The sequence below is a fragment of the Sinocyclocheilus rhinocerous genome, unplaced genomic scaffold (genome assembly GCF_001515625.1).
Source record: "Sinocyclocheilus rhinocerous isolate Xijiao unplaced genomic scaffold, SAMN03320098_v1.1 scaffold433, whole genome shotgun sequence".
Classification (NCBI taxonomy): domain Eukaryota; kingdom Metazoa; phylum Chordata; class Actinopteri; order Cypriniformes; family Cyprinidae; genus Sinocyclocheilus; species Sinocyclocheilus rhinocerous.
In genome coordinates, this window is record NW_015627897.1 from 459411 (window position 1) to 468751 (window position 9341).

The window sequence follows — 9341 nt, forward strand, 5'->3', positions numbered from 1 at the left end:
CGACTTTCCTTCTGTGACTTTTACACAAAAGGTGGATATTTGATGAAATTGAATGAACATAAATGATGACTGGGACTGTCAAACTTAAAAAAGGACACAAAAGAGGCATAAAAGTACCATCAAATTTTATGATATGATATGAGTCATATGATAGTTTTGTGGAGAACAGACTGAAATGTAGGTCATTATTCACTGATCTGGGTTTCCACTGGGTTTGGAATGACATGAGAGTGAGTAAATAATGACTGATTCTCATTTTGTGGTGATCTCTTTAAGTGGCCATTTTCAGTTTCAGTTTTCCTAAAGAGACAACTAAAACTCAATGAAATAGTTAGTGTTTCTTTGCTTTGCTGCAGTATTTTTGATTCATATAGAGAAATGGGACAGGACGTACTTACTTTTTTTAAATTAATGAATCATGATCCGCTATTAGTATATAATACTAATATAACACTGACAAAAAAAAGTCATTTTTTGTAGTGTGGCTCCATGATCTTCTTAGCATTATAATGCTTATGGGAAACAAAACCATGGACCGACATTCTGTCTTTCATAAAGATTGACTTCTCGACTGTGTTAATCATATGTTTTTGTAGAGACTGAACAAACTGCTTACCTAGGACCTCAGCAGTGGCCATGATTTCGCATGTATACATGGCCACCATCAGCCGCTGAGGTTTAGCTTGGAAGGCGTATCGGCAGGCCTCCTTCATAGCAGCGATGAGCTGTCCTGAGAACGGCCCAAAACAGTCCACCGAACTGCTCCTTCTTCGGTTAGAGCTCGTCTCGTGAGCATCAGAACTCTCACTTGGTCGTCATTTTTTGGCTCTGCAGCTTGGGAATCCTCATCGATTGAGTCTTGCTGAGCTAGAGGTGCAGAAAGCTTCATGTCCCAGGTCTCTACAGAGAAGCAAACCCCCATCAAAGGTTCCTCACACATGGGACCAGAAAGTGTGGCCAACTGGAAGCCATTGGCAATGCTGTTGTCAAAGTTTCTGATCTTCTGATCTTTCTGATCTGCCTTTTCAGTTTCCTTCTCTCATTCCAGACACTGCCACACGGAGGGTCTCAGGTAGCCCTCAACGCTGTTGAGGAGAATTTTTGGCCCACAACGGCGCGGACCAAATGCCCAGATACGCTCCACGGCTCCCCTCCACTTGCGGCCTTGCAGGTTGCTCTCCAATTTCACCTTGAAATCCTGGATGTCCTCCAGGATTTTCTGGTTGATGTCCAGAGTCTTGTCCTCCCAGGCGAACAGGCTGAACTGCTCCATTGTGCAGATGAGCTCCACATTGTCCTCCAGAAGGCGGGTGACTTCCTCAGGAAGAGGAATAGCCCGCACCCCGACCGTGGCCATCTTGTTCGGGGTGGTGAGCGTGATAAAATCATGATAAAAATAAATAAATAAATAAAAAACATGCAGAGTCAAAAATACTCATGTCATTTATGGATAAGTTTGCATTGTAAAATAAAATAAAATTAAATTTAAAAAAATAACAAAATAAAAATGAATTTTAATTTACTTAATTTTAATTTTCTTAATGGACTTTATTATTGTTTGCTTACTTATAATAACTACCCGATAAGCATAAAGCATGATAATTTTTCATTGACTATGTCAATGTGCATTTACAACAAATATATTTAACATACTATTTATAATAAACAGAAAATATATGGTGGATGACTTACATTTAAAATTACATACATTATTATTATTATTTTATTATACTTAAAAAAAAAAAAGAGTGTGTTCAATAGACTAAGTATTATGTATTAGGCTTTGCTGTGGTATTGCAATTGCTTTTGAGAAACCCAATATCAATAGTGACATTTTAGTAATGTGACAACTCTAAAACTGCACTAGATTACATTAGATTCAACTTTATTGTCATTGTGCAGAGCACAACTACAGAGGCCATGAAATACAGTAACTACCCAGGGAAAAAAAAGAACGGTTGTATTAAATGGCTTATTTTTCAAACTAACTGGGAGGACATGAAAGAAAATTATTGCCGGCACTCAAGACTGGCGTTCAGCCAACGGTAAGAGCCAAGCCCTGATTCTCCAGCAGGTCGTTATGGCACAGTAAAATCTAATTTACAATGGGCCATTCATGCAGAAATTATACAAATACACATTAATCTCACTCTGTCTGCGTGAGGAAACAGACATAAACATTCCGCCGGAAGATACAAGCGCACTGATTCATAAGAATATCCCACAATCCAGGCTTACTCAATATGTGTTATGCTTGCATGTAATGCATGTTTGAATACATAACGGCCTGAATATAATGAGGGACCTAAACACTCTGGGTCACTGGTTAATGGACACAGTCGGACACTTGGGTCACTGGGCTTTGTTAAGTGGAGCAGACGGTTGACATGGCTGCTGTCTTTGCGGAGACATTCAGTAATCCAGTTAGATTCAGATGGCCACAGAACGGTTTGGGAAGCAGATAATCCAGTGGAAAATGTTTACTAGAAAGCTCCCGAGAGCCGTGACTGGGCTGCTGTCTCACTGCTGACAGCTCCTGGTGTGATACGATTCACACAGTTAGCTTCCACTTCTTCAACCTCATTATTTTTCGTTATTTCCTAACTCAGTGTTTCTCAACCTCTACTGCCTCATGCACCTCCACGGCCCCATCAGTGCAGCTTTTAAAACAGAAATGTGTTCCTGTTAACTCAAATTACACTGGATATCATGTAGAACTATCATTAACGTCATTAAAATGGCCATAATTACAAGAACAGCACACTTTTATACTAAAACAATCAGTAATGTGGGTAAACACTCACCAAACAGCTTCCTTTCAAACTGCTTACAGAATCGGTTTAATTGGCTAAAACATTTGATGGGAAGTATATAAGAAAACAATTATTAGATATTGTTGTGGAGAGGGGTGTTTGGGGTCACTTTTTTGGAAAGAAATTTATATTTTTAATTAGCAAGGGACGTATTGCATTAATCAGAAGTGATAGTAAAGACATTTATAAAATGCAATTATAATCCACAAAAAAGGCAGTAGCAGCAAACACTCGTCCAAAAATCCAGTAGACAAAAACATATTGTGCGTAGAATGCAATTATATAAATTTATATTTAAAATACATTTTTTTTACTTTTGATTGTTCAAAGAATCATAAAAAATGATATACACTGAACAAAATTATAAACGCAACACTTTTGTTTTTGCTCCTATTTTTCATGAGCTGAACTCAAAGATCTAAGACTTTTTCTATGTACACAAAAGGCCTATTTCTCTCAAATATTGTTCACAAATCTGTCTAAATCTGGGTTAGTGAGCACTTCTCCTTTGCCGAGATAATCCATCCACCTCACAGGTGTGGCATATCAAGATGCTGATTAGACAGCATGATTATTACACAGGTGTGCCTTAGGCTGGCCACAAGAAAAGGCCACTCTAAAATGTGCAGTTTTACTGTATTGGGGGGTCCGCTGCCAAATTCTCTGAAACGCCTTTGGAGACGGCTTATGGTAGAGAAATGAACATTCAATTCATGGGCAACAGCTCTGGTGGACATTCCTGCAGTCAGTATGCCAATTGCACGCTCCCTCAAAACTTGTGACATCTGTGGCATTGTGCTGTGTGATAAAACTGCACATTTTAGAGTGGTCTTTTATTGTGGCCAGCCTAAGGCACACCTGTGCAATGATCATGCTGTCTAATCAGCATCTTGATTATGCCACACCTGTGAGGTGGATGGATTGTCTTGGCAAAGGAGAAGTGCTCACTAACACAGATTTAGACAGATTTGTGAACAATATTTGAGAGAAATAGGCCTTTTGTGTACATAGAAAAAGTCTTAGATCTTTGAGTTCAGCTCATGAAAAATGGGGGCAAAAACAAAAGTGTTTCGTTTATAATTTTGTTCAGTGTAAAAACAGTAAAATATATGTTTTTAACATTGATGATGTTCCTTGAGCAGCAAATCAGCATATTAGAAGGATTTCTGAAGGTTAATGTGACACTGAAGACTGGAGTAATGATGCTGAAAATTCAGCTTTGCATCACAGAAATAATAAATATATCTGACAATATATTCAAATCGAAAACAGTTATTTTAAATTGTAATAATATTTCAGAATATTACTGTTTCTACTGCAGCCTTGGTGAGCATAAAAGCCACCTTTTTTAAAAAGAAAAAAAAACAAAAACTTTGAACAATGGACAGACTCCTACTATATACTGTATATTAGGGCTGCACGATATATTGAAATTATCGAAATATCGCAAATGTAAATATCGCAATATGCATATCGCAAGGGTGTGCGATATCTGAATCATTTTAATAATAGGCTACTTAAATCAAAACATTGCAAAAGGTCAAAGTTTTAGTTCAATGCATACAGCAGAATGCTGCTGAATATGTCACTACTGTTAATCAAACAACAAAACAGCTATAACAAAGATTAAACAATTTAATTCATACAGTGAACACTATGCAGTGTTATTTTACACTTAATTATTACATTTCTGTATCTGAATACTACTGTTTATTTTATCTATGCTTGTAAATTGTGTATTTCTTTTTTTTTTCTTTTTCTTTCTTTTTTTTTCCTGAAAGTTCACTTGCTTTTAATCATGTTTGAACTTTCTCAGACTATAGTTTTTGCTGTGGTATATGAAGAAGTACTTAAAGTGTATGGAAAGCAAAGTTACAATGATATAAAAAATTTGTGTATGTTCACACTGATGTTAAAATTACATTTTCTGATTTGTGACTACTTTTTATGTAATGCTAAAACACTGCTGGTCACTTTCAGAAGTTGTAGTGATTCTTTCTTTTCCAAGAAAGAATGTGAAACAAATTGGTTATATAATTTTCATTTTTAAATATTTTAAAATATAATTGAAATTGATTTTACACACTTTAAGCAATATCGTATCGCATATCGAATATCGCATTTTTTAACAAGGTATCGCATATCGCATTTTTCTTCAACATCGCACAGCCCTACTGTATATACACATATACATTCAAATTCAATGTCTTCCAACAATAGTCAGCTGTTTTGTGACAATACTGAATGCTTTGGTTCAAGTAGTCGACTAGCTAACAATCAATTTCACGTGGCCCTGTGATTGATTCGAATAATTTGCTGAGAGTGAGTGAATCAGCAATTAGTGGCCCACTCTAGTTTCCATTAAGATGTACATATTCAATGCATTTTATTGGGCTAAATAAGTGACATATTGACAAGAAACTGCATAATCAACAAGCTTTTTGATGATGATGTGTGAAACACACTCAAGCAATGCGTTTCCTCAAACTAAATCAATAATCAACACATGAGAGGGCGTAACGTCCCATTGTCTTCTGCATTCTGGCAGTTGACCCATTTTCTGCTGAGGATGTGATGTCATCATCCCGTGACCTCGTTGTGAACGGCCTGAGGACAAGCGCTGCGTCAGAGGTCTGGACAGGCTATCGCTGAACTGCTTTGACACCGAGGTCTGACGGGATATTTTTAAATGCCCCTCAGCTGCAGGCGGCCTGACCTCAGACTCTCCTGACCTCAGCGGTGACCCCTACGACCCCCAAACCAACAGCTCGGGGTCTGACGGTCTTCACCTCTGACTTTCCTCTCATGTGGTACTGGTGTTTCTTTCTGACCTTTTTTTTTAAATATGAAAAATATGTATTTTATAAAAGCATATATTTTCTACTGACCTCTTTCTCTCTCTCTTATTATCCATATTCCGTAAAGTTGTTTGTGCTCACTGTGATAATTTAATCATAAACAATGCACAGTTGCATGCTAGACTATTTATCAAATTAATGAATAAAAACATGACAGAATACATGCATTCAATACTCATATTACATTCAATCAAACTGTTAGACCATAAATATTGCTAGGACTTAGTCTACCCAAATCGTAGATGAACTATAACCTAAACCGGCCTATTTAAACATAAATGACACGTCGACTAGTTTTTTGAAAAAGAATGAGAAAAAGAGCAGGTGGGACAGATGGAGTAAAGAAAGAACGACAGAAAGGAGGCAGATATGAACAGGAACATATCTCAATCAATGGGGAGTTTAAGCATGTTTATATCTTGTGCATTAGCCGAAGCTTTTCCAAACCTTGACAAGACGGACTCCATTACAGTCCAGCCAAATTACACTGGAGGGATCTCTATCCCCATCAACGGCCGTTAAACGCGCTTGAGCGGAAATGTTAAAAACAAACTGATGAGTCTTTCCTTCACGACGCCTGAAAACAGGACAAAATAACACTGCGAGAGACGCGTGTTAATTTACAGGCCCGCAGCTCGAGGCAGAGCAGCAGATGGGGAGTGTGCGAGAGCTCATTTGTGTCTCCTTACACCATTACGAGTTTTTTTTAGCGAAGGAACGCTGGTGTGATTTCACAAGCCAATCAATGTTCTAGCAGAGCCAAGTCAAGATCGTCCAATTTAATCTACATCCACAAAACATGACATATCCCTCGCTGGCTTTCTCACTCCTTTGTGTTAATGTGACACTTTCTCACTCGATTTGTCCCCCGCTATCTCTCGCCGGTCTTAACTCAAACTGATGTTGTAGTACTATCAATGAGATGAAGGACCGTTTCTGGAACAACAAATCTGTAACAAACTGTGACACGCGGCCAACACTGTACCGTAGCAGCATGTGGAAATAACAACAAAAGCCATTCTGGTGGCTTTCCAAACCTCCTGGCCAATTTTATTCTCATATAAAGCATAACAGAAGAGCTCTACTAGTCACCTAATTTACATTTAAAATGCAGCAACCAGTTGCATAAACAGTGCCAGGAGTTATCAAACTTCCCCAAATTACATACAGAATAACTTGTTTCATTTGTATTTTAGGTGACAATTTGCATTGCGCCTCAAAACAAACGCACTGAATTTCTTTCTGTCTTCGAATGACGACATTATTATAATTTTTTGGCCAGTCGATATCCAAATGAGCGAGGATGCGGCAGTTTTTAGTGGGAATGAACCCAGTGGCGTCCACTTTTCTGAACTGAGTATTTTAATTAGGTCTTTACCCTGATGGCTCAAATATGTTGCAGTATGTCCACTTTCTGCATTTTCATCATATAATGTACAATGTAGAGTATTTTATGATTTGTAATCTCACTAAAATGTTTTCTGTATGTTAGATGAACATTCAGCAGATGTTTATGATCTGAATGTAATTTCACTTTCATTCAAAGCACATTTGCGCTGCAAAAATGACTTCTTACGTTTTCAAGTAGGCTTTTTTTGGACTCGTTTTAATGATTTTTGATATTGTAAATTGAAAACAACCCTTCAACACTGCATAAGCTATCAAGACTAGTTTTGTATGAATGTATCTTTAACACAAGTGTACTTTGCCAAACTTCACTGGCACATTTTCACTTATTTTAAGCATAAAAAAGGTAAAAATTAGTGAAAAAAGACAAAATACAACTAACTTCAAAACACAATCGCATGCAGTGCTTTGCTTCTCAAATTAATTTATCTTGTTTATAGGACTTTTAGATGTTTTCTTAAGCGGAAAACAAAACAAAAACACTGAATAAGAACGTGATTTCTTTTTGTAAAGTTTTTGTGTAAAGTAGAATTGTAAGTTACTGATGACAATATTAGATGTGCTGAATTTAATTCATTCAGGATGATTCACATTAGTGTATTACGGTAAAAAATGTATTAATACTGTAATAAACTATTCTTTCGTTATTTTTGACTCCAGTCAGTCTATATTGTATTGCTACATTGAGCCTGTTAGATACTAAGTGTATATAACGTTCTGATTATCCATTTAGAATCGAGCATTCCTGAGAAAATATACTTGTTTTTTTCTCAAAAGCACCTGAATGTCTGACTGCTGCATTCACAATGTCACAGCGGCCAAAAAAACTCCAAACAATCCAAGCAAAAAAACTGTCATGAATAATTTGCAGAGCCAGTTTGTGTTGAGAAGAAGCTCCAGAGGTGTAAATTGGTCTAAGCTCTGCTATAGTGCAGCTCACAGACGACATCAATAGATATTGATCTGCCACCACCGCAGAGAGAGAATGATAGATGACTAGAGAGATACAGTGAGAGAAAGAGAAAAAGTAAGAGGTGATTGAGAATGGGGAAAGGAAAGGAGTAGAGAATTCTGGTCCAACAAAACACAGAGATCTGATATTCTTTAGACATTCATTCATACCACCAACTAAAGCATGCAAATAAAAGATCGACTATTTAATTTCTCATTATTTAAGGACATTCTGTACTTATAAGATGACTTTTTTTTTCTCCTGATGTACATCATTATTAGCCAATAATATAATAGCCCTTTTTTTACAATTCGATCAAGCGGACAAGCTCACCCCTGCATTATTTCCTGCTGAATATCCAGAAATATGCCACATTATGGAAGTTAAATGTGTTGTTAGTGCTTTATGTTGAAACAATCATACACAGTGCACATGAATAAAACACAGCAGAACCCAGTCCCAGTGTGGGCATCTACATGACAGCCATCATATTCTGTCTTCTCTTCAAATATGCAGTTTAATTTACCTGCAGACTGAACTACACAAAGCTCAGCTCTCTCCAGAGACCCCAAAGCTGTATAGTAGAGCTGGGCTGTATGACCGTATACACATCATAAGTATTTTTACAAAGACTGTGGTTGATTTTTAATGATAAAAAAAATACTGAGTACTGAGGATCACCAAGGCTGCATTTACATTAGGGCTGAACGATTTTGGAAAATAATCTAATTGCGATTTTTTTACCAATATTGCGATTGCGATTTAATGTGCAATTATTTTTTTTAAAGCTCGTTATGTTCTGTATTATTCAACAAAGACAAGCTATAAATCATTGTATAGTATGACCAACACAATATTAGATAGATTAAACATAAATGTTCTTTTCTGTAGGCCAGGCCTATATGTTACGATGAAATTAGGTGATGCATGAATTGATATGAATGTCATTTTTATTTAACAGCTACAATCACAGTTTATTGACTGATTTGTTGAACTTCCAACCTTGTAAGCATGTAATAATTATGACAACATAAAGCGTCACGTGACCGAGTGTAATCACAGCCTCTGTGATTGAAAAATCCAATTTTTTCATATCGCAATATTATCGCAAATGCAATTAATCGTTCAGCCCTAATTTACATGAACAAAAATTTTGTAATATTATTAGTTTAAAATATCTGATTTCTATTTTAATATATTGTAAAATAAAATGTATTTCTGTGTGTAACGGGGCAAACGAGACGTGAGACGTGCGGATCCATCTGCAGGCTTTTATTAGACAGAGACGTGGTCATAACAGGCATGGGTCAA

The 9341-nt window shown here is 36.8% G+C and overlaps 1 pseudogene; it reads right to left on the minus strand.

Moving 5' to 3' along the window:
• Window positions 1-9341, minus strand: part of LOC107737011 (elongation factor-like GTPase 1) — a 157178-nt pseudogene that overhangs the window by 22446 nt on the left and 125391 nt on the right.